Here is a 24697-nt window from a genome sequence, read left to right as displayed (position 1 = left end):
ATCAAGTCTACATGACCCTTGACCAGATTTTTCCAAAATTTTGACTTGACTAGAGTGACTCAGCCAAGTCAAAACCTGGTTTTTCAACTATGATTGTAACAGCTCTAATCTAACAAACCTCCTAACTCTATAGGCTGATAAAGCCGTAAACACCAACTCTTCCTTCAGCTATATTGTAAATGTAAATTTGTACTCAAGAGTAATATAATTTTCTTTTCTCATAAAAAAAAAAAATTCAATTGTTTCGTTTAATGGAAAATATTCTCTCTGGATAATGATCATATGAGATCAATGACTGTTTTTCTTTTCCTAATTTTTGGCTTTCTGTTTGCTTTTTAAGTTTTTACTGTGTGTTTGTCCTCTGTTCTGTAGTCTGTCTATGTTCACGTATTACATAAGCTTATATTCACAAAAATAAAAAATAAAAACCTCGGAAAAAGACCAATGTAAACGGAATATAGAACCTTGGACAGGGAGTCTAATTAGTCCAGAAGGGTTTTATAGGTCATCCGGAGGATTTGCAAGTCTCCAGTGGTGGTTTCGCAGGTCTATGTTGAGTAACGAGTCGTCATTGAGCTATCAATTTATGAGAGGATAGTTGAAAGTTAGAGGGCAACCACACCTTAAATCTAAATCTAAAGGATAAAACAGTCAATTGGTATATTAAACCCAAGTCGCATTATCACTTAAATCCAAGGGTAAACTGGTGAATTAGAATTTTAGGCCTAGTCACGTAACACACTTTAATTAATTTTCTAAAGTAGGGGAAACTCCGAGGAATTTGACATTGTATTTAAGATTTTGTGGCAAGAACAGCAACCAGTCTCGATGGAACTCAGATCAAAATCTCTCAAAAGGGCATCAATAGAGATCAAAACATTTACCGGTAAATTCTACACTCGTAAACCTCTTGAATGCAAGCAAAGTTTTGACGGATGCAATTAATTGCCAAGGCAAATGACAGCACAAGAAGCCAATAACCAATAGGTAAACACAAACATCAATTTCAATTTAACTGAATGTATATATAGGAACACCCCAATCTAATAAGCTCCAAATCATATCCTGTAACTAAACAAAAGCATAACCCAACTCTATCTCCTACTATTCTATCAACATCTATTAAATAAATAAATAAAATTACAAAAATGGCTCTAAGGGTCCATTGCACTTAATTGCAGCAGTTGGATGACCTGCAACTCCTTCCCTCAATCCAGCAATTTCCAATTCTCATGTCATCTGGTATACGCATACAAGTAGAACAGGAGAACTATGGGACACCATCAATACAACCCAAATTGAGCAAGTTGTCAAGACCAAGTGATTCCTCCAAAGTTAAAACTCAACATTGCAGTGTACCACGCCACAAGAGGACCTGAAACAAATTTACAGGACAAATCTCCGACAGGAACACTTTTTTGTCATCATTTCATAAACGGTGGGATGGATGACTTTTATCCCACAAGTTATTGAATCATCTACAAAAATTGCAACTGATAAAACTCCCTACTCATAATTGTCACAACCTCTTAGGAGAGGCAAGGGTTTGGAAAGCGATAGCCGCAAGGTGAAACCAACAAGGCAACCAAGGCTTCCACTACGCATTGCCTGGGAGACACTTGGATGCCTATGCATCGCCTAAGAAACGCCTTGACAACTATGCTTCTATTCAGGTTCCATCAAGTTTTGATGGCAAAACACATTGAAAACCAATTATTACCATTCAAAATAGTAGAATACCCAGTAACAAAAAAGTTCAATTCTGTTTAACAAAGGTTGGTTGCACAGACTGTAAACATGCCTAGTTGCTCCAATTTGAAGAAGTAAGGAGAAGATCATCATATTGTAAAGGATAAAAACAGCATTACACACCATAACTAGGAAGTTACAAATAATTGCTGTATTTTATGCACATTAATCTGTTCTAATTTAGTCTGAAATTAGATGGAGAAAATTCTAAAAACAAAGCACACAAATTAGAATTAGGGAGAAGGATCTTTCTTTTATTTCTTGCTTTGTGGTGGTTACACTAAACTTAAGTCACATAACAAATTTGCCCTCCTTCGTACAATAAAAAACGATATTCTTTGCCTTGTAGAAGGCATATATAGAATTTTAAAAGTTTTTATATTGTAAATTCATAATTATCTCTTGTCTTATATGATCCGCATCGGATATAACAAACTCAGTATAGCCATAAAATATTTGTTTATATATATATATATATATATATATATATATATATATATATATTCTAATTACACTAAGATATAAATATCCGATGTAGACCATATAAGACAAGAAATAATTATGAGATATGACAAGAATATAAAATACAACTTTTGGTATTACCATTCATAACCCCTTACAAGATAAAGAAGACAACCCTTATTATACCAAGAAAGGGATATTCGGTATAATATTAAGGATTATATTTCACATATTCTAAGTCCTTTTTATAACTTCCATTATGAGTCTTTGCATTGTAACCACCTAATAATGGGACAATTAAGTCAGAGCAATTATACAATTTAACAACATTGCAACATATGGGAACTTTAAATTATGGTGTATGATACCATTTCTACACCCCTACAAAATTTGTGTAACCAACAATGGTAAAAATAGAGGGAAATCCCTTTTTTTTAAGAGTTCTAGAAAGTATCGGAGGATCTACATCACCAGCAATCATGCTTTACACCCCCTACCCATCCCTAGCTAAATAATTCTATATAAAAAAGTTCTACTACAACTAGTTCAATTAATTATATATTAACCAATAAAAATGTAGTATTGTGATTTAACTCCAATCTCGCAATATATGCAAGAGAAGAAGCTGATGACAACACACAATCTATGAGTTTTTCAGCCACATACCAATTTTGTAATCAAAGGGTATGAGGATGGTTAAAACTCAATACAGGACCTTTTCAAAGAGAATCCCATGCACAATATGTTAACCAAAGCAACTCATGTAAACTATGCACTCCAATACAGACTTCATTATGAAGTGAGAAGACATAACTATATTATGGATGCAAAATCTGATGTCTATAAGACAGTCAAATATGATTAGAGCAATATTATCATCTCCGTATTTAAAAGGGTATGGTGCATTAAAAAGCTTCGAAGTCTCTCAGGGTCATGGCCTCAGTTAGATCCATTAATTTCATGTGAAATGCAGCTTCCCCAAGTAGGTTCTCCCTGCAAAACAGGGTCTTGGTTCCACTACACCTCAGACAACATGGATCAAATCATCACCAGCAAGATACACCAATACATAAGATTTCCCAATGAACAAAGAAGAATAACAACTAATGCATCATACAGACTAGAGCTAAATACATAATACTAAGATAAAACCATTTATGACCCTCAATAAGAGAAATAAATCTTAAATTAAAATAAAGCCTTACCAAGTAGGCCATTGAACTCCTTACATTCTCAAGGAGGTATGGACTAGGTAAGATTCAATAATTTCATATGAAATGCAACTTCCCCAAGTAGGTTCACCCTGCCAAACAGGGAATTGGTTCCCCCACACGCCAAACATGGATCAAATTCTCATAGGCAAGATACAACATTTAGAACTACCCAATCAACAAAGCACAATAATAGGTAATACATTACACATAAATGGGGCTCACTAATTACTTAAAATAGAAAAAAATATATCAAACTACCTTTGATCTTCAGTAAGAGCAATTAATATGACACATAATGCAGCTCTCCCAAGTGCCAAGTAGAATATTCCTGTTAAGGAGTGACTTGATTCCAACAAAATAAAAATGAATACCACCCAAATTGGAGAATCTAGAAACCTAATTCTACTTTAAAAAGCATATCCATCAGAAACGAAAAGGAGAGGAGGAAACAAACGACAGCATACCAAAAGAACAAAAATAACAGAAACAGGCTCGGATATACATATCAGCTCTTTCAATCAAGAATTCTCTGAAGCAGAACTGGTTAAAGCTGTATACTTAATCGTCATTGCCCACTCTCATAAACCACCTGGAGCATAAGAAGCTTCTGAATTCGAACGCCAATTTATTTTTTTATTTTGCAATGTAAGAAATATTTGAGTCTGAAGATGAAATACAACATATCAATGTCAACAAAAAGGTTAAGATTGCAGAGATCGATAAGGCGTCACACCTGTGGCGAAGAACTTTAGAGGCAAAACCATTGAGAAGAGTTTAGCCTCCACGTTAACCTCGCCAAGCTTATTATCTGCCTCCATGACTAGGCTCTTTTGAGTGATTATATAGAATATAAAGAGCTATTGGAGAGGCAACAGATGAACAGAACTAGCAATCAATATGAATAATGATCTAGCCATTGCTTTGACACAGATCAGCCGTTGTAGTTATCGAAGCTAAATTGCAACACTGAATGGCACACTTTAGCACACGCAATGGGGCTTCATCGTCAGTGAATTCTTCGGGGAAGCCCGGGGTGCACTGTGCGGACTAAACATTAAAAATAAAAATAAAAAGGACGCAGAGAAGCAACGAATATGAAGAAGGAAGTCGCCAACAACGGGGATTGCCATGGTAGAATAAGTGAATGATATGAGTAGCTAAGATCTATCTATTGCTACTTATTCACTGAACAGAAAACCCTAACCCTAACTAAGCAGAGAGTGATCATGAAGAACTTCCAGTTGCCAGATCCTGGCTGCTGTGTTCTCGATTTATATAGATAGATAAACCCTACTTTCTTGTTTACCATTGATCTACCGTCATCCTGTGGTTCACAGTTCACACGCATAGTTCTTTAACCGGGAAAATAAAAAGACACGCATGGTTCAACTATACAAAAACGTACATGGACCGGCCTCCACCGATTCATTATAAACCTGAGGCAGCGGTTGGTAATGGCTTGTAAAAAACATCCGTTCTTGATTAGAAACCATTTCTTCCCGTTTTTAATCTGGAACAGTGTTCTACATATCAGTGTATGAATATGACCGTTTGACAAATCCGTTCTGAAACATTTTCGAAACAATAATACAACAAAATGTGTGGTTTGGTAAAACTTGATCTTCCAAATTTGATATTAATTAAAATAATATTATTGTCATCCAAATTATACTAAAAAAATACTTATCAAATCATTTACTTTATTACCAACCTTAGTATAAATCCATTAAAATATGGGTTAAAAACGCATATCCTCCTAAAATGCACCTAATATTCCTCGTACCCCCCTCCTCCTAAGGTTCTGACAATTTCATGTACCACCCCTGAAAATTCCATGTACCATCCCTATTTTATCCCCTAAAGCCATTTAAGTCCACATTAGACATTAAATGCTAAAAAATGACCAAACTACCCTTTATATTATCCATGTATCATCCTTGAAAATTCCACGTACCACCCCTACTTTACCCCCTAAAGCCATTTAAGTCTACATTAGACATTAAATACTAAAAAATTACCAAACTACCCTTTTTACTATTTTTTTTAAAATTTGAAAAGACCTAATTATCCTAACCTATTTGTTAAAATTTAAAAAAACCAAAATACCCTCCTCTTCCCCAAATTAACATTTTTTTTTACAATGTGGATACCCAATACCACACGACCCACCATTAACACCATGCATCACCACCGTACCGAACTACAATAGATACAGGGAGACTGTTTCCAAACTTCCCCCAACAGAACGTGGGAAGAAAAGTGTATTCTTCACATTTCTTCCTTTTGTTTGCTTCTTCTTTCGCTTTAGTAGAACAAGATGTGTTCGTTTCTAGCAATGGCGGCCTTACGAATGCCGAAGCTATGTATATCAGGCAGAGGCAGCTTTTGTACTACAGGGACAAGTTTGGTGACAGAGGAGAGAATGTCACCGTCAATCCTTCTCTAGTCTTTGAGAATCCCAAACTCAAGAACGCTTACTATGCCTTGCAAGCTTGGAAGCAAGCTGTACAGTGATGTATGGTTATTATATGTTGCGTTCACTTAGGACACGACCGAGATGGAAGGGATTGGTAACAGATTTTCAGATCTTTCAATTCGTGTTCAGTTTTGGGGTTTCAATGGTGATGCTTTGGTTCCATTTTAATGGGTTTGGGTGTTCTGGGATTTGGGGTTGGTGTTTTAATGCTGTGTGGTTAATGCTTCTTTGTTAGCTCTGTTTATTGATTTTCATTCTAGGAATTATGCCGGAAGAAGAAGAAAGGTTGAGAAGATGGACAAAACGTCCTGATTCTTTGAGATTTTTCTTTTTTTTTGGGGGGTTTTGGAAATGGGTCAATAAATTCTGAAATATATATCTAAAAAGCCGTTTGTTTGTTTTACATTCCCATTCTCCGATCTAGGAATAGATTCAAGAACGATTTCCATTCTAGGTTCTCGTTTTCTTGCATCCTGCAGCCTTCACTTGTTTTCGATTTTGAAGAAGAATCACAGGTAGATGTCTTAAAGGAACACACATAAAACCTAGCAGATGAGTGGATATTTACCCTTATTGGCCGAGTTATTGCCCAGAACTCCTCATCCTGATGCCATCCTTTGGGTCACTTTAGGCTACGTGGTGCACATTTGTGGCCATGGAAGAAAAACACTTTCTTCCCACGTTCTGTTGTGGGAAGTTTGGAAACAATCTCCCTGTATCTCTTGTAGTTCGGTACGGTGGTCATGGTGTTAATGGTGGGTGGTGGTGGTGGTATTGGGTATTTACATTGTAAAAGAAGTTGATGATAGGGAAGATGAGGGCATTTTGGTCTTTTCAAATTTTAGCAAATAGGTTAGGGCAATTAGGTCTCAAATTTTAGAAAAGATAGAAGAAAGGGTAGTTTGGTCATTTTTTAGCATTTAATGTCTGGTGTGAACTTAAATGGCTTTAGGGGGTAAAGTAAGGGTGATACGTGGAATTTTCAGGGGTGGTACATGGACTTGTCAAAACCTTAGGGGGATATAGGGGTGTCAATACCCAATCCGAACCGATGAAACCGGCCCGAACGAGCCCGGACCACACTGGACCAAACTCTTAATGGTTCGGGTTCGGTTTGTGGATCCAGAGAGGCAAACGGTTTGGTTTGATTTGGGCTAGCCCGATGGTGCACCGATAGCCCGAACCATTAGGCCTGAACCCAAACCGAACCGACCTAACCCGATAAATAAGTAAATCAATAAATGCCTAATGCCCCATTGCCCCCTAAATGTGTTGTGATAGTTTCTCACTTTCATATTCTTTGTTAGTGATTACCCAACCAATTGTATCCATAGGCCATAGGACATAGGATACAAAGATGCAATGTATTTGAAATATTTTATGTACTTAAAAGAGAAAGAGAAGAAAAATTAACACTTACCGGACCTTACTAGTTATATAAAACTGGTACCAAACCGAATCCAAACCGATATCAACCCGTTATCATAAACCGAAACCAACACGAAACCAAACCGCACCGAAACCGAACATTTCTTAATGGTTTAGTTTCAATTTCTATAAAAGTCACACCGAAACCGAAATCGGCCCCAACCAGCCCATTGACACCCCTAGGGGGTACGAGGAATATTGGGTGCATTTTAAGGGGGTACGCGTATTTAACCGTTAAAATATCTATATTACCAACCTTAAATATGTTGGTGCATGTTTTGATTCTGGATTCAATTCCATAAAATGCCTTCGTGTGGATTTGTAATTTTAAAAGATTAACTGTTTAGTTACTCTGATTCTGTGATATAAATCCTCCTGAATAACTATTTAGTTATCTTGATTCTGTGACCTGAAACTTCTTGGAAAACTGTTTGGTTACCCTGAGTCTGTCAGTTGGATCCATCTAAAATTCAATTTAAAAACTGTTTGATTCCCATGTTTCTGTCATTCGTTAACTCTTTTTCCCACCCAACATATGCAATAAAAAGAGTTTTTACAGACTAATTCTCTCCTCCTATACAAACTAATTGTTATTACCTTGCTATTAACACTACCACACTACTTATGTAATTGTGTCATTACCTTGCAATCCAACATGAATAAAAAAATGTGAACAATCCATCACAATCACTAAATTCTTACTCTAATAGAGTAATAGTGATAATATCATTACCCAAAGATGCAACTACATAAAAATAAAAAAAATTTGTAATCCACGAAATGAGTAGTTATATAATCTAACTACCAAGTTGTAAAATTAAGTTTAAAAGAAGAAATCGAACACATCATAAAGCCCACACATGGTTTTAATTGCCTCCTTTGTTGAAGTCAAGCTTTTGAACAGCATCAATATTATCTGTTTGTGATCCGTATATCCCAAAGAAAGAAATTGATGTGTGAGAGAGAAAAGTATAAATGGAAAACACTACTTGAAATTGTGTAGATTATTGTCATAACTAACTATGTCATCAAACGTAAAATACACCAAATTTAGCATACAAGAAAGATTAAAAGAACTATGATTGGTTGCTTCTATAAGCTCAATATGATCAATAATTTATTGCATGGACTATAGAGAAAAAGAGATTCGTAATTTCAAATAAAATAAAAATATAGTTTTTGTTTGAGATAAAAAAATATATATAATCTCATAACTGAACTACTACTTAGATTACACCCCTGGTGCATGAAGGCTTGAACAAGATGCTAAGACAACCATTTAGAGTGAATAACTGTATATATGTTATTTTCATGAAGAAAAAAAAGGTTATTATTTTTTTCGAGTCTCTTTTCAATTTCCTACTCTTTCCTCTCTTCCCAAATGAATTATACATGAGTAAACGTGAGCTCCTTTAAGTAAGATTTTAACTCTCTTTTTTTTTTTTTTTTTCCAAGTCTTTTGTTTTTCCATTACCCAAATGAAAATCAAATGAATGTTGTGACTTTATCGAAACAAAGAAGAAATTCTTATGTGTGCTCTCACCTAGGCACCATTTTCTCAAAATATATACTTGAAAATATGAATTTTGGCTTGGCTTTGAGGTGCCTGTAGAAATTCCTGCAACTTTATTTGGATTTCATGAACTAAGAAAAGCAAATTGCATATCTTTTGCCCTCAACATAATGCACTTTTCCAGTGAAGGAGAAGTATTGGATTCAAGGCTTTTGCATCACACAAAACACACACCCTTGAATCCAGAAAGGTTGTTGATCCAAATAATCCTAACCCTTATTTGGTTGAAAACTTAGGATTTGAATGCTCAGTAACAGGTAGAAGAAGTAAATTCAGAGATTAGAAGAGGAATCCACCCCAAAATACACACCCTTCAATCCAGAAGTATTTTGCAACTAGCAGCAACTTGTATTGATGTCGATTGTGTACTACAGTAGTTATTGACCTATATTTATAGGGCAAAGTTTCCATCTTTAAGCTCAATCACAAAGCAAGAAAACTTTCTAAATCTAGTTTTAGAAACTACTTCTTTCCTAAAAAAACGAAAAATAGAACCTCACAAACTCAGCTAAGACTTTTAGTAGCTGTCTTGGACTGTGTCTTCTGAAAACTAAAACAAAGAGACTCAATAAGAAAACAAAAAAATAGAAAGTGAACAATTACAAACATGGTTGCTGTTGTTGCTGCTGAAACTAAGCTGCTAAAATCAGTGAACAGAAAAGACTTCTAGAAGGTAGCCTACACCTAGGGTTTAAACTTTACCATTTGGCTGCAGATCAAAAACCAACAAGGAAAGAATGTTTTTCAGCAGTCATTGATGAAGATTGAAAGTACCATTTCAATAACGATAACCACAATAAAAAATGATAAAACAAAGTATTATTTTTATTTTCATATTTTTTATCGATTCTATTTAGTAATACAATGTGAGAAGGCAATCTTTGGATAGCACGTACCTAGCAAAGGTGCCATGAACAAGAACAAAAAGATGATCAAGTTCATTATTTAACTTTGCAACTCCCTTAGATGCCGTAACATTTCCCTGAGTGCTACCCATAGTTTGAAATCTAAAGCTTTAATGTTTTTAGGAAATCCTCAAACCTATTAACTTTTCATCGTGCAAATATGAACTTCCCCAACACACCCACAGATGGGTTACAACAACAGAAAATTCAAATCCTTAGGTAGCCTCAAAGGTTTTGTGCCCTCTTCTAGTAAAGTTAATAGGTTTAATTGGACTCAATTTTTGGTTCAATTCAAGCTTACTCATCAAACTTACATGGGATTCCAAAGCTTTCAATAAATTTTGAAATGGAAACTATATAAATCAGAACAGAAGAAAGAGAGAGGAAGAAGAAGAAATTCACTTTAACCAAATGCCCTAGTAGCAAGAAACGAAGTGGAATTGGAAACCGCCTAGAAGAAAAACACAAAAAAAAAAAAAAAAATTATACGAGGAACCCTAACTCGGACAGAGAAGCATAGATATGTGAGAAAAAAAAACCTATAAAACGATCATAGAAGGACAGAGTGAGAGAGAGCAGAGAGAGACATTGCCAGAGAGAGGGAGAGAGGGACAACTGATAATTGATTGCATAGTTCTCAGGAGATCTCAACTTCTCAAATTGTTGTATGCGATTGGGGACAGAGAGAATGAGAGAGAGAGAGAGAGAGAGAGAGAGAGAGAGAAATGGGGTGAGCATACCTTGGTGGGATCAGACCTTCCGCTTGAAGAAGATGAGACCTTGGGTTCGGTCCTTCAGAGCTTGAAGACGAAATCTCTGATGCGTTCCCCTAGGTCCTTCAGCGCTTGAAGATGAGATTGCGCTTCCTAGGGTTCGATCCTTCAAAGCTTGAAGAAGAGAGACCTCTTCCTAGGGTTTTGTCCTTCGAGAGTTGGAAGAGTCACGAGGGTTGGTCCGTAAAAGTGGATTCCAGTAAAATCACCCTTTTTATGTGAGGGGTAGATTTGATGGAATCGATTTGGAATTCACCTCGTAACGAGTCAATTTGATGCTAAATGTGGAATTACCCGGGTTCACACGAATCATGTTCCATTTCAACCAAACGGTTTTAAATATTCAGAATCATGATTCTACGGAATGTTCTACTGATTTACAGAACCAAACACTTCCTAACATAACCAAAATATGTCAAATTATAGTTATTTAAAATTGAATTTACAACTTCAACAACCTAAAACTTAATTTAATATTCATTTTTGTTCAAATCTAACTTATTAACAGCTTCAACGACATCTTTGAACATTTTGGCTTGATTATCTGAAGATGTGATTGCACTCTTCAAATAACCTTTCAGAAAATCTGATGACGGCACAGCAGATAGAGCTGTTGAACTTTCTGGACAAACCCTTGAGACATCAGTCTGTTGGCTGGAAGATGAGGTTATGCCCTCTTCTATTCATTGGAAAAACCCACAACCGCGATTATCATCCTGTAAATTCTTGTAAATTATGAGATTCATCTATAATATATAAATCAAACAACAAATAGGTAAGATAAATAAAAATAAATTAGCAAGGCTAATCATATCCCAGTCGAATTGGGACAACACCAAAATGAGCATCCACAGTCTCTTTTTATTTTCATTCTCTTAACTTTACATTGTCCTTGTTCACATGCACACCACTTCAGTTGGTTCACCCAAAGAAAAAATGAACAACCCGTAGGATATTTGAAGTAATCTCTTCTTCTATTATTGTCTGACTTAGATGTTTATATCGTGCATTTCATACCATATTTTTCACATTTTGCAATAGAATGTCCATTCACATTACTAGATATCTGCACATTGAATATGAATGAAAATAAAATTCAATGTATTGAAGATAGTGAATATGACTGTTGATGAGGCATAAAACATCCCACCTATCGGAGGCTGCCACGTGGCCGACGCGACCTCAGTCCGAGAACAGAGTTGGGCCGAGCAGGAAATTGGGCCGACCCCATCTCCGATAAGTCACCTGACAAAGCCTGAGTGGAGCGAGCTAGCCGGTGGCTGAGGCCGAGATTGTACGGGTCAGCCATAGACTCCTAGCCGAGCTCATGGCCGAGACCAACCTCCCGGGCCGACCTCGTAGGCCGAGCCCTCCTCCATTGAAGCTCCCATAGCACCCCACCGGGGATCTCCGGGCCACGTCAGCACATCCCGAGAATCACGGGATAAGGACCGAGCCACGATCCTAGCGCATCACGGAATCGCACTCTACATGGACTCTTACCTTAATAAGAGTCCAACCCCGAAAATAACTCTCCACTCTGCTCTACGCGAGAGAACCTTCCGAAAGAAGGACTCCTACCATACTAGGACTCTTCCAACCGTCTCATCTCCTCCTTACTCTATAAATACCCAGGTATGGAGCACTATTCCTCATCTGGTTTTTTATTACTCAGTTACGCTGTCGCATTGGAGACCTGACTTGAGCATCGGAGAGTCCTAGGTCGGAGCCACACCGGCCCTCTTGCGCTCATTGCTTGGTTTTTGCAGGTTCATCCACGGGCGAACCAAGCACCGGAGGTTTTCACACGCACAGATTTGGCGCCGTCTGTGGGAACGACATCAGCAAGCATCGTCGTTTCTATCAATTCCCAGAGCAATAATAATGGTGCACACGAGGTCAGGGCAGCATGGCTCTACTTCCCGCACGGAGGAGCCGCAACCCGTTGTGCAGACAAGGTGATCACCGCCCCCTGAAGCCTCTCGACAGGGGATAAACAGAAGACCCCCTAGGGCAGGTGGTGCGCAACCCATCACGGGCACCATTCCCCCTCCAGAGAGTGGGAATGGGGGAGGTGCGCTAACCACGGCAGCGGCTAGCCGGGTACAGGCCGAGCCAAGTTTGGACGGGAACGGCCTACCAGCACCGCCACCCTTGCCGGAGAGTTTGGACCCAGAAGCCCCGGCAAATAATCGACAGGTTATGGATTTGCAGCTGCAGATGCTCCACACCAACGAGATGCTGCGCACCTTCATGAACCAGATGGCCCGAGGAGGGCTGATGGGCCAGCCGCTGGCCGCGGCCCCTCCAGCACCGGTGCGCGCTGAAAGAAACTTGCAGCAAAATGGTGGCCGGCGTAGAGCCGAGCCGAGTCGGGCCGCGTCCTCGCACCCGTCTCGTCAGAAGACTACACCTCCGCGCCCCAGCAGAGGCGCTCGGTGGGGTGAACAAGAACATCGCCAAAGCCCGCGAACAGGGCAGGAAATCGAACCGGCCGGCTCTGTAGCTAGGAGGTCGGTATTTTTTGGATGGATCGGAGAGGACGAACAGCCGAGGAGATTCTGAGAACAAAGGAAAGACCCGGTTGAAAGGGGCACGCCGAGACAAGGAGAAGGATCGCGTCATACTCCCCGGCGTCAGAACTCACCTCCCCGAGAAGAACAACAGGGGAGCCCCCGAGGGTCCAACTTCCAAGAAGAAAAAAGAACAAGGAAGGATGGTGAGGACCGAGCTGACCAGAATGGCCGACTACAACGGGACGACCGACCCTATCGACCCCGGGCCGAGGAGCCGGTTGGCCGAGCACTTGAGACTGAGCTGGAGAAGCGGCTACGAGACTTGGCCGAGCAAGTGGAGGGGTTGAAGAAACAGGCGACCCCGGACGCCTACTCTTTGGTCGGGCGTCACCCTTATCCTCCCGAGATCATGATCGCACCGCTACCAAAAGGTTTCAAACCTCCCCCGTTCGACCGATATGACGGGACGACCGACCCGACAGATCACATCAACTACTTTAATGCGATGATGACCATGTACGGGGGAACCGAGATCGTTTCCTGCCGAGCCTTCCCTGCATCCCTCAAGGGTGCAGCGACCTCATGGTTCTCCTGGTTGTTGCCGAATTCCATAAAAAGCTTCGCTCAACTCTGCCGAGCCTTTCTCACGCGCTTCCAGAGTAGCATGAAACATAAGAAGACAACGGTCAACCTCCTTAGCGTGAAGCAAAGGCCCGACGAGTCGATCCGAGCATTCGTCTCCCGCTTCAACAAGGAATCCTTAGATATCAAGGATTTGGATGAGGCCACGGCCCATACGGCTATGAGCAACGGTTTGGCCGATATGGACCTTATCAAGGACTTGGCCCGGAAGCCGACAAGAAACCTGGCCGAGCTCTTAGAGAGGTGCAATGAGTTCACAAATATGGCCGAGGTCCTCCAAGCCCGGAAGGGCAACGAAGGTCGTACCGACAAGAAAAGGCCGACAACAGACGACCGAAGGGAAGACAAAAGGCCAAGGACAGATCGCCGAGCTGACAGGTCGGATCGAGCTCGGAGCCCCGACTACACAGCATTGAATGCGTCTCACAAGGAGATCCTGATGCAAATACAAGATGGGGGGTACATCCGCCGACCCCGACCGATGCAAACGGGGTCATCTCGGAATCCCAACAAATATTGCTAGTTCCACAAGGACACCGGTCACGACACCGAAGATTGTTATCAGCTGAAAAGAGAAATCGAAGAGCTGATAAAAGCGGGCCACTTGAAGCGATATGTCAAAGGAGGCCGAGAAGATCGTGGAGGTCGGCGGCCTGATGACCGAGATCAAAGAAGAGCCGAGCCTAGGGCCGAAAACAGGCGAGTTGAAAGAGACGATGACAAGGTCCGAGCCGATAAGAAGGAGGACGGATCCGGGCTGAGCAATGACAAGGGAGCCCCCATATACACTATCCTCGGAGGGCCTGGGCAAGAGACTACTCGAAAGGCTAAGGCAAACGCGCGCTTTGTCGGAGTGGCCGAGATGCCCGCCAAGAAACTCAAGCCGGCGGTGACGATCTCCTTCACCGAAGCCGACCTTGAAGGTATAAGTTTACCTCATGACGATGCTTTAGTGGGGCAGGTAGAAATTGCGAACAGACCCGTCCACCGTGTATTGGTCGATACCGGTGCATCCGTGGACCTTATGTCACTAGAAGCGTACCGACAATTTGGCTTCGGCGACGAAGCGCTCAAGCCCGAAGGCACCTCGCTTCACGGGTTCTCGGGAGCGGCCGCGACCATCAAGGGCTCGATCGACCTACTAGTCACAATTGGGCAAGCTCCATGCCAGGCGACGATCCAAGTTAAATTCATGGTGGTAAGGTCGATAGTGGCTTTCAACGCCATACTCGGCCGTCCTTCATTGACCGCCCTCCAAGCCATCATCTCCCCGACACACTTGAAGATGAAGTTCCCTACCGAGAACGGTGTCGGCGAGGTCCGAGGCGATCAGAAGAAGGCACGAGAGTGCTACGCTACTTTCGTCAAGCAAAACAAGGGTAATGTGCGAGGAATGGCCATGTGCGCCGAGCATCTCCCCGAAGATCAGCGGGATGAGCTGATCGAGAGAAGAGGACGACCCGGGGAAGACCTCACCCCACTTCATCTCAGCGAAGATGACCCAACCAAGGTGGTCCAGCTCGGATCACTACTAAATGAAGATCAAAGAAGGCGGCTCGGAGTTTTCTTAAAAGCGAACGCCGATGTCTTCGCCTGGTCGGCCGCTGACATGTCGGGCATACCCAGACATATAGCTGAGCACCGACTCCATGTGGATCCGGGTCAAAAACCAATCCGGCAGAAGAGAAGGAACTACGCACTTGATCGACAAACCGCAATCAAAGAAGAGGTGGAGAAGCTTCGCCGATCAGGATTCATCCGAGAAGAGAAATTGCCGACCTGGTTGGCTAACGTCATCATGGTCCCTAAACTGAACGGGAAGTGGAGAATGTGTGTCGACTACACCGATCTCAACAAGGCTTGCCCAAAAGATGAATACCCACTACCTCGGATCGACCTCTTGATCGACGCCACTGCAGGTCACGAGATGCTGAGCTTCATGGACGCGTACTCCGGCTACAACCAAATCATGATGCATGAGGAGGACGAGTCGTACACGGCCTTCCGAACTGACCAAGAGAATTTCTGTTACAAGGTCATGCCGTTCGGATTGAAGAACGCCGGAGCGACATACCAGCGCCTCGTGAACTATATATTCCGCGGGCAGATCGGAAAGAACGTGGAAGTCTACGTGGACGACATGTTGGTGAAAAGTTTGAAGGCCGAGCACCACTTGGCCGACCTGGAAGAAGCCTTCGGCGTATTGAGGAAGAACCAGATGAAGCTGAATCCCGCCAAGTGTGCATTCGGCGTAACCTCGGGAAAGTTCCTCGGCTTCATGGTCTCTATCAGAGGCATAGAAGCCAATCCGACAAAAATCAGAGCCATCCAAGAGATGAGTCCTCCAAGGACAATCCGAGAAGTACAAAGGCTAAACGGACGTGTGGTGGCGTTGACGCGATTCATGTCGAGATCGGGCGACAAGTGCCTACCATTTTTTAAGGCCCTAAAGAATATCCGGAACCCAAAAGACTTTATCTGGTTGTCCGAATGCCAGGAAGCTTTTGAAGAGCTGACGAAATATTTGGAGAACCCGCCTCTTCTCAGCCGACCTGAACCAAAAGAGGAGCTTCAAGTCTACTTAGCCGCCACTCCCGTAGCGGTCAGTGCGGTGTTGATCAGGGAAGAGAGTAGAACTCAAAGGCCGATATACTATATCAGCCACGTTCTTGTTGATGCCGAGACTAGGTACTCTGGGTTCGAGAAAGTAGCATTCGCTCTAGTCACGGCTGCAAGGAAACTAAGGCCATACTTCCAAGCTCATTCGATCGCGGTACTGACCGACCAGCCACTCAAGAAGATATTGCACAAACCCGACGTTTCGGGACGGCTGATTTCCTGGGCAGTTGAGCTGAGTGAATACGATATAAGCTATCGACCGAGGACGGCGATAAAAGGACAAGCCCTTGCCGACTTCATTGCTGAATGCACGGGGCCCGAACATGAGGTCGGAGAAGAAAAGACAGTCGAAGAGGTCGGGGCTACTGCCGACCCAATTTGGACCATGAATGTCGACGGCTCAAGCAACTCCCGAGGAAGCGGGGCCGGCCTAATACTTGTAAGCCCCGAAGGGTTTCTGGTCCAATATGCCCTAAGGTTCAAGTTTCCCGCCTCGAACAACGAGGTTGAGTATGAAGCCCTTCTAGCTGGACTTCGAGTCAGCAAAGCTATGGGCATAAAGCGGTTGAAGGTGCGAGGAGACTCCCAACTAGTGGTCAACCAGGTCAACGGAGACTACGAGGCGAAAGACGAAAGGATGATAGCATACCTGGGCCGAGCCCGAGATCTGATCTCCGAGCTCGAGCACTTTGAGATGACTAGAATACCGAGAAAAGAGAATGCCGCAGCTGACTCCTTATCCAAGTTGGCCGAGGCCGACCTCCAATACCTGAGCCGATCAGTATACATAGAAATATTGGAGAAGCCCTCCTTACAAGAAGAAAGCGTAAAGCACATTGAAGAGGACGGGCAGACCTGGTTGGACCCCATTGTCAACTACTTGGAGAATGACCTGCTCCCGGGGAACCGAGACGAAGCAAAGAAGGTCAAGATCCGAGCCTCCAAGTACTCGATGATCGACGGAGTACTCTACAAAAGAGCAATCTCGGCCCCTCTTCTCCGATGTCTGGGACCGAAGGGGGCCGAGTATACATTAGCCGAGGTGCATGAGGGAATATGCGGGAGTCACATGGGCGGCCGAGCTCTTGCATACAAGATACTTCGGCAAGGATTCTATTGGCCAAGAATGCAAGAAGAGGCCATGAGATACATGAAGACGTGTGAGAAGTGCCAACTGTTCACGCCAATCCCAAGCCAACCAGCAACGAAGTTAACCTCAATGCTGAGCCCAATCCCATTCGCTATGTGGGGAATGGACATTCTCGGAGATTTCACCCCGGCATCGGAAAACAGAAAATACGTAGTAGTAGCGATCGATTACTTCACCAAGTGGGTCGAGGCCGAGCCCCTTGCCACCATCACTGAGAAGAACATGGAGAAATTTTTCCGAGATAAGGTCATCTACCGGTTCGAGCTACCGAAAGTTCTCATCACTGATAATGGCGCGCAATTCAACAACCCGGCCTTCTGAGAGTTCTGTGAGCACTTCCACATTGACTTCCGACCCATCTCGGTAGCTCATCCACAAGCAAATGGACAAGTAGAAGTGTCCAACCGAACATTATTCGCCGGCATTAAGAGAAGGTTGGATGAGGCCAAGGGGAGATGGGTGGAAGAACGCCCAAGCGTCCTATGTGCATATCGGACGACTGTAAGAACTCCAACCGGGGAGAGTCCATTTCGCCTCGCTTATGGGACCGAAGCCCTCGCACTGGTTGAAGTTATGGCCTCATCGTACTGAGTGCTCAACTTCGATGAGAAAACCTATGAAGATGGACTGAGAGCCAATCTTGACTTCCTCGATGAAGTCCGAGAAAATGCCCTACTCCGGAACGCGGCGTACCAACAGAAGACGGCGAGCTACTATGATTCAAGAGTCAAAGAGCGGCATTTCCGTCAAGGGGACCTTGTTCTCAGAAAACTCAGCGCATCCCAGCCGAGGCAACAAGGAAAATTAGCACCAAATTGGGAAGGCCCGTACATAGTCTCCAAGCAAATTCGCCCTGGCACATATCGCTTGCAGACTCCGGGGGGCAAGAAGGTACCGAGACCTTGGAACTCGGAAAATTTGAAGAAGTTTTTTCAATAATTGAGCATGCTTGTATTCGGCTTCAGTTCCGACATTCGATTCAATAAAGTCTTTTCTCCACCACTTAACGTATTGGCAAGCTCCCAAGTCGAAGTTGTAAGACCGGTCCTCATCGACCAGGCCGACATCAAAGACCGATCCTCATAGGTCGGCAGCCAAGTCGTAAGCCCGGTCCTCATAGACCAGGCCGACATCAAAGACCGACCCTCGTAGGTCGGCAGCCAAGTCGTAAGACCGGTCCTCATAGACTTGGCCGACCTCAAAGACTGACCCTCGTAGGTCGGCAGCCAAGTCGTAAGACCTGTCCTCATAGACCTGGCCGACCTCTCAAGGGCCGACATCCTTATTTGGCCAAGCCTAACAAAGTACAAAACTAAGCTAAGGCATTAGGCTCGGCCAGGAAGGATATTTGGCCACGCGTCCGCTTATATGATAGCCTCTCCAATCGGACCGAAGGAAGCGGCGAATTAACCAACCAAAGCGAGGATCACATTGACCTCGGGCGTGGCATGGCCGAAACCGCCGACCACATGAGGCATCGATGAAAAAGAGACGAGTCCTAAGCTCGGCTAGTGAAACGACTCGGCAACTTGGCCACAAACAAAACAGAATACGCAAGGAAAAGAATGCTGAGGGCGCCGAGTTAAAATACTTAGACAAATTCTGGCAAAAATAAGTTGTTTTATTCATTGTAAGCCGACTGATCGGCACGGTTACAAAATGGGCAGTTCGGCCCCAAAAAAAAAAAAAAAAAAAAAAAAAAAAGAAAATTTTTACATCTCCGTCTCCTCGGCGTGGGACTTGGAGGCGACCTCGGAAGCGTCCACGGTACTGGGCTCGGCAGTAGGGTCTTGGGGTCCGGCTCCCAGAGGGAAGACGTCGGCCGGAGTAGGGGCCTCGAGGGGCAGAGCTTGGGTGACCTCGGCTCCCTCCTCATCCCCCATCTCCCCTGCGAAGGTAGTCGCATCATCATCAAAATGGGAGAGATTGAGATCAGGGTACGCCGCCTTGATCTCGGCCAAAAGTTCAGCTCGGCCTGCCTCAAAACCCTCGGCGAAGAGTGGCTTCCTGATCTCATGGCAGATATCGGCGTACTCCTCCGATTTAAGATAGTCGCTGACTGCCGCGCTCCGAGCCGTGGCCAGATCTTCCTTGGCCTTCTCCTTCACCTCGGCGAGCCGAGCCTGCAGAGCCCGGACCTTCTCTCTCTGTCTGGCCACCTCGGCCTGAGAGCTCTCCACTTTGGCCTCAGCAGCGGTGAGCTTCTCTTGGGTCTCCCGACGCCTCTGAACGGCATCCTGGGCATCCTGATAAGCCTTCTTGCACTGGACGTCCAAGGAATAGTTCTCGGTCAGGAGCCGCTCGAAGCGGAGCATGGTCTCCACTGCTTTGGCGAACCCCTACAAAAAAGCATGAGAACAAAAATCAAGACAAATTACCCAGATCATATCTAATTACGAAAGCCGACAAGAAAACTTACCATGTTAAAATCTTGGAATAAGGTGGAGAGGAGCTCGGGGTCGGACAGCGCCTCGAGTTTCTCCTTGTTGGCCAGAAGCCGACCTGCATCAAGCCATTCCTTGGCGTGAGCGGCCGACGTCAAGGCCGAGTCCCCCGGGAAGAGGCGCCAGGTCGGCCGCACGGGGACATTGTTGGCCGAAGCCCTCCCCAGGATGTATCGGGAGATGTTGGTGGGAGAAGCCACGGGCGGAAGGCCGCCACTCGTCAGGTTTACCGAGAGCTTTTGACGCTTGATATCTCTCGGCTGGCTCCTCTCACCTTTTCGGCCTTTCCCCTTCCTCGGAGACCCGGCTGGACCCGTGTTCTTCTCGGCCTCCAGACCGACCACCGCGTCCGACGGTCCCGGCATTACGGCCTTGCCCTTGGAGGCCTTGGAGGACTAGCCCCGGGGTTTCTTCTCTGAATTCTTCTTCTTCCTATCTGCGATGGTCTCGGCCCTTAGCCGAGCTGTGTCCATAGGAGGAATATGGCCGACCACTGCAAGAGAAACCGAAAACATAAAAAACAAGTCAGAAAAGGAAAAGAAAACTAAAGTAAAGGGGTCAGCTCGGACTACAGAGACAAGCTCGGTAAGGGTTCCTACCAGGGGTCATATGCCAACTCTGAAGAAACCCCTCGTCCTGAAGCTGGAGGACATCGAAGGGCGGACGCTGGGGGATCAGGTCGAGCGAGGTCATCTCGTTCTCGGTCAGGGGTAGTACCCTATTGACATAGTTGAGGTTCATCTCCTTCCACTCGGTTCGGAGAGGGCTGTTGGGAATAGAAGCAAAGAAAAAACGGGGCTTCCAATACTTGTTGAAGGTCGGCGCGCCGACCAGAAATTTGTGGCCGCCTAGAGCCGCACTCTTCCCCGATCGGCGGCAGAAGTAGTACCACCCCTTCTTGGGAGACTTCTTCAGGAAGAAGAGCCGAGAAAAGAGCGCCACGCTCGCACCTCGGCCCATCTCGCAGAACAAAGCGTAGAAGCCATACACGGCCAGCCAAGAGTTTGGCACCAGCTGACCAGGAGACAGGTGGAAGTGGTCCAAGATCTGGTCCACCAGGCTGAGAACGGGGAGTCGAAACGCATACTTGAAGGGTGTCTCGTACAGAGCCACCTCGCCGGGCCTGATGAAGCAGGCCATCTCCCCGGGATTAGGAACTCGGAGCTGAATGTCCTCGGGGATGGCGTAGGTCGTCCTCAGATAGTCGAGGTCGGCCTCCGAGATCGTGCTCAGAACAGTACCGACACTGCCTTCCTCGGGCTCAGGGGCGTATGTAGACGAGCTGACCGAGCCAACCCCCACCTCGGACGCATCTCCCTCACTTGATTCCTCATCGGATGACGACGACCCGGAGTTCTCGGCCCGGTCTGCGGCTGTGGATTGGGCCGCGTGGTTAAACTCCGTGTGTAACGGGGGCTCGGCCACCTCGGCCTGACGAAGCTCCACTACATCGGGCTCGTCTGAGGTCGAGCCCAACAGGTCTATGGTGGGAGAGCGAGCGGGGAGTTCTCGGCTCAAACTCGCGCCCTCTGCCGTCCTGGCGAGCAGTTCGCCCATAGGACTACTACCAACTGACATACGAGGCGGAGAAGACTTACTGGTTAAAGAAGAGCTGAGCGGGAACGAAACGACGGCCGAGTCGATCACGAGCAAGCAAACGATGAGATCTACCGAGTTGACGGATCCAAACTTGCCGAGAAGTCAATAACTTAAAGCGATGAAGAATGAATAGTTAGGAGTCGCCTATTTATAATCCTTGGGTTTCTGATCCAACGGCCGACGAGCTCAACATGATCCAACGGCCCCATCAAAGGACGTTTGAATTCCGAGCCAGCCATAATGACTTTGCGACGCGGTACGTGACACCCAACCGTCGAGATCGTGCAACGTCAAATCCGCAGCAATAAATAATCTCGGCTCAACCGCAAGAATCTTCCAGACAAGCGACCAGGAAACTTCACTCATCAACGCCGAGCCGACCCCTGATGAGTGGGGGGGCCTGTGATGAGGCATAAAACATCCCACCTATCGGAGGCTGCCACGTGGCCGACCCGACCTCAGTCCGAGAACAGAGTTGGGCCGAGCAGGAAATTGGGTCGACCCCATCTCCGATAAGTCACCTGACAAAGCCTGAGTGGAGCGAGCTAGCCGGTGGCTGAGGCCGAGATTGTACGGGTCAGCCATAGACTCCTAGCCGAGCTCATGGCCGAGACCAACCTCCCGGACCGACCTCGTAGGCCGAGCCCTCCTCCATTGAAGCTCCCATAGCACCCCACCGGGGATCTCCGGGCCACGTCAGCACATCCCGAGAATCACGGGATAAGGACCGAGCCACGATCCTAGCGCATCACAGAATCGCACTCTACATGGACTCTTACCTTAATAAGAGTCTGACTCCGAAAATAACTCTCCACTCTGCTCTACGAGAGAGAACCTTCCGAAAGAAGGACTCCTACCATACTAGGACTCTTCCAACCGTCTCATCTCCTCCTTACTCTATAAATACCCAGGTATGGAGCACTATTCCTCATCTGGTTTTTTATTACGCAGTTACGCTGTCGCGTTGGAGACCTGACTTGAGCATCGGAGAGTCCTAGGTCGGAGCCACACCGGCGAACCATTGCTCTCTTGCGCTCATTGCTTGGTTTTTGCAGGTTCATCCACGGGCGAACCAAGCACCGGAGGTTTTCACACGCAACAACTGTAATTAAACTAAAGAGATAAATCAAGCAGCAAAAGAGAAGAAGAAATCAAGAATGAAGAAAACAGAAGAGAAGAAATCTGGAATTAATTATCTCCAGCCTCTCACACACTTTTTATATAATAAAAGTCATTACATTAGTTTTCCCAGAACAAGTAGGAAAGCAAACCTCAGAATAAGAAAAGAAAAAGGAATCCTAACAACTCATAACACCATCTCATAGCAACCTTAACAACTTACGTGTAGGGTCTGGTTCTTCGTAGACCCTCACACCCACGAAATCTAACACTCCCTTCAAGCTAGAGTATATATATTACCCATGCCCAGCTTAGTACAACCACGAACAAAAGCAAGCCGAAACAGAGAATATAATACCTTAGATATGGAATGGAGAATTGAACTAGAATTCCAAATAGATCTGATTCAATATTGAAGCAGATGTAAACACACAAACCGAGAACTTCGAGAAGCAGATTGAGTTGAAATCAATCTCTCAAACACATACCAACTTTCTAATCTTCAAATAGAGATAGGAAAATTAGAATCGCAGATTGCAGAGAAATCAGAATCGTAGATGTTATTTCATGCGTGATCTTCAAGTAATGATAAAAACACCATAATCATAAATTGTAGAGACTTAGATTCGCAGGTTGTATTCCATGCGAGGAGAAGAAATAGATTCAGGCCTTAGTATTCCGTACTACATCAAAGACTGGGCACAATCACAGACCAACAGCATAGGGTCCTGCACCCAGCATGTGAAGACTATAATGATCTTCAATCTAAATCACAGGATAACAAATCTTCACAAAAGCTGATACCATGTAATTAAACTGAAGAGATAAATCAAGCAGCAGAAGAGAATAAGAAATTGAGAATGAAGAAAAGAGAAGAGAGAAAATCTAGAATTAATTATCTTCAGCCTCTCACATACTGTTTATATAATAAAAGTCATTACATAGAAAAGGAAGTTAGTTTCCTAGAACAAGTAGGAAAGCAAACCTCAGAATAAACAAAGACAAAGGAATCCTAACAACTCATAGCAACCTTAACAATTTACGTGTAGGGTCCATAGACCCTTACACCCACGAAATCTAATAATGACAATTAGATTGTACATTGAATATAACAATTAGATTTAATATAACTAAAAATTTCTTGAATAAAAAGGTTGCATACCACCCATGGCCTAGAAGTGTGCCATAAAAAATTCAAAATAAGTTCCAGAAAATATCCTCCGAATGTTCATACACAATTAAATTCAACCCATATGCTCTGCTGTCCTATAATTTCTGGTCAACTGATTTGCAATGTTTTTTCGAATGTTATTCATGATTCTTCTACCGTCTTTCTGACTGAGTTTAGACATAAATGTTAAATACGGCTGGTGTTTAGGATTTAGTTCATCTATCACTTCATCGTTGTCATTCCCTAATTTTGCAAATTCTTTGTCCACAATTTGTTCGTCATGGATGTAATTATGCATTCCTTAATAGACCATCACAATGTATATATGGACTCTAACACTATAAGGAGGCATATTTCTTAATATCATAAACCTATTTTTCAGAACCCCAAATCAACACTCAATTATATTCCTTTGTGAGGAATGCCTGTAGTTGAATAACTCTTTAGCAATCTTCGGGTTTCTCCCAGATCCTTGGTAGTTGGAAATATGATACCTCTCACCTCGAAATGGGGTCAAGTACCCAACTTAACTTACATACGTAAAGTCTATAACATAATATTTTCTTACATATTAAACCATTGTGAAATAAAAAAGTTAGTAATTTAAATACTTCCTCCCAAGTGATTTTAATATATCAGTAGGATTAAATGGGTTGTTACCTTCAGGTGGATGTAGGAACTGTAAACTGGGATCTCTCCTTGCATGCTCAAATACACGACAATCATTAGCACTGTCCTCCCAACCTGCATAGACATACGTGAATCGCATATCAAAAGAACATACACACTTCACGTTTTGTCTGATAAAGGCCCTTACGGTTTCTGTGACGTGTTTGGTCTGACTTAGGCACTATGAC

General features: G+C 44.0%; 5 non-coding genes across 5 annotated transcripts; all 5 read right to left on the bottom strand.

Annotated features, from left to right (window-relative positions):
- Nucleotides 1–2783: 2783 nt before the first annotated feature.
- On the bottom strand, nt 2784–2889 carry LOC122649255. The gene has a single exon (XR_006331225.1). It is a non-coding gene; the product is annotated as a small nucleolar RNA snoR97 (small nucleolar RNA).
- Nucleotides 2890–3147: 258 nt separating this feature from the next.
- Nucleotides 3148–3265, bottom strand: LOC122649228. The gene has a single exon (XR_006331202.1). It is a non-coding gene; the product is annotated as a small nucleolar RNA Z278 (small nucleolar RNA).
- A 192-nt stretch (nt 3266–3457) lies between these two features.
- On the bottom strand, nt 3458–3572 carry LOC122649229. Its single transcript, XR_006331203.1, has one exon. It is a non-coding gene; the product is annotated as a small nucleolar RNA Z278 (small nucleolar RNA).
- Nucleotides 3573–3910: 338 nt separating this feature from the next.
- LOC122649223 lies at nt 3911–4002 on the bottom strand. Its single transcript, XR_006331197.1, has one exon. It is a non-coding gene; the product is annotated as a small nucleolar RNA Z223 (small nucleolar RNA).
- Nucleotides 4003–4330: 328 nt separating this feature from the next.
- Nucleotides 4331–4471, bottom strand: LOC122649285. Its single transcript, XR_006331250.1, has one exon. It is a non-coding gene; the product is annotated as a small nucleolar RNA snoR134 (small nucleolar RNA).
- Between the last annotated feature and the right edge of the window lie 20226 nt (nt 4472–24697).

The sequence above is a fragment of the Telopea speciosissima genome, chromosome 1 (assembly GCF_018873765.1).
Source record: "Telopea speciosissima isolate NSW1024214 ecotype Mountain lineage chromosome 1, Tspe_v1, whole genome shotgun sequence".
In the NCBI taxonomy this organism is placed as follows: domain Eukaryota; kingdom Viridiplantae; phylum Streptophyta; class Magnoliopsida; order Proteales; family Proteaceae; genus Telopea; species Telopea speciosissima.
This window is presented reverse-complemented; position numbering and strand designations above follow the sequence as displayed.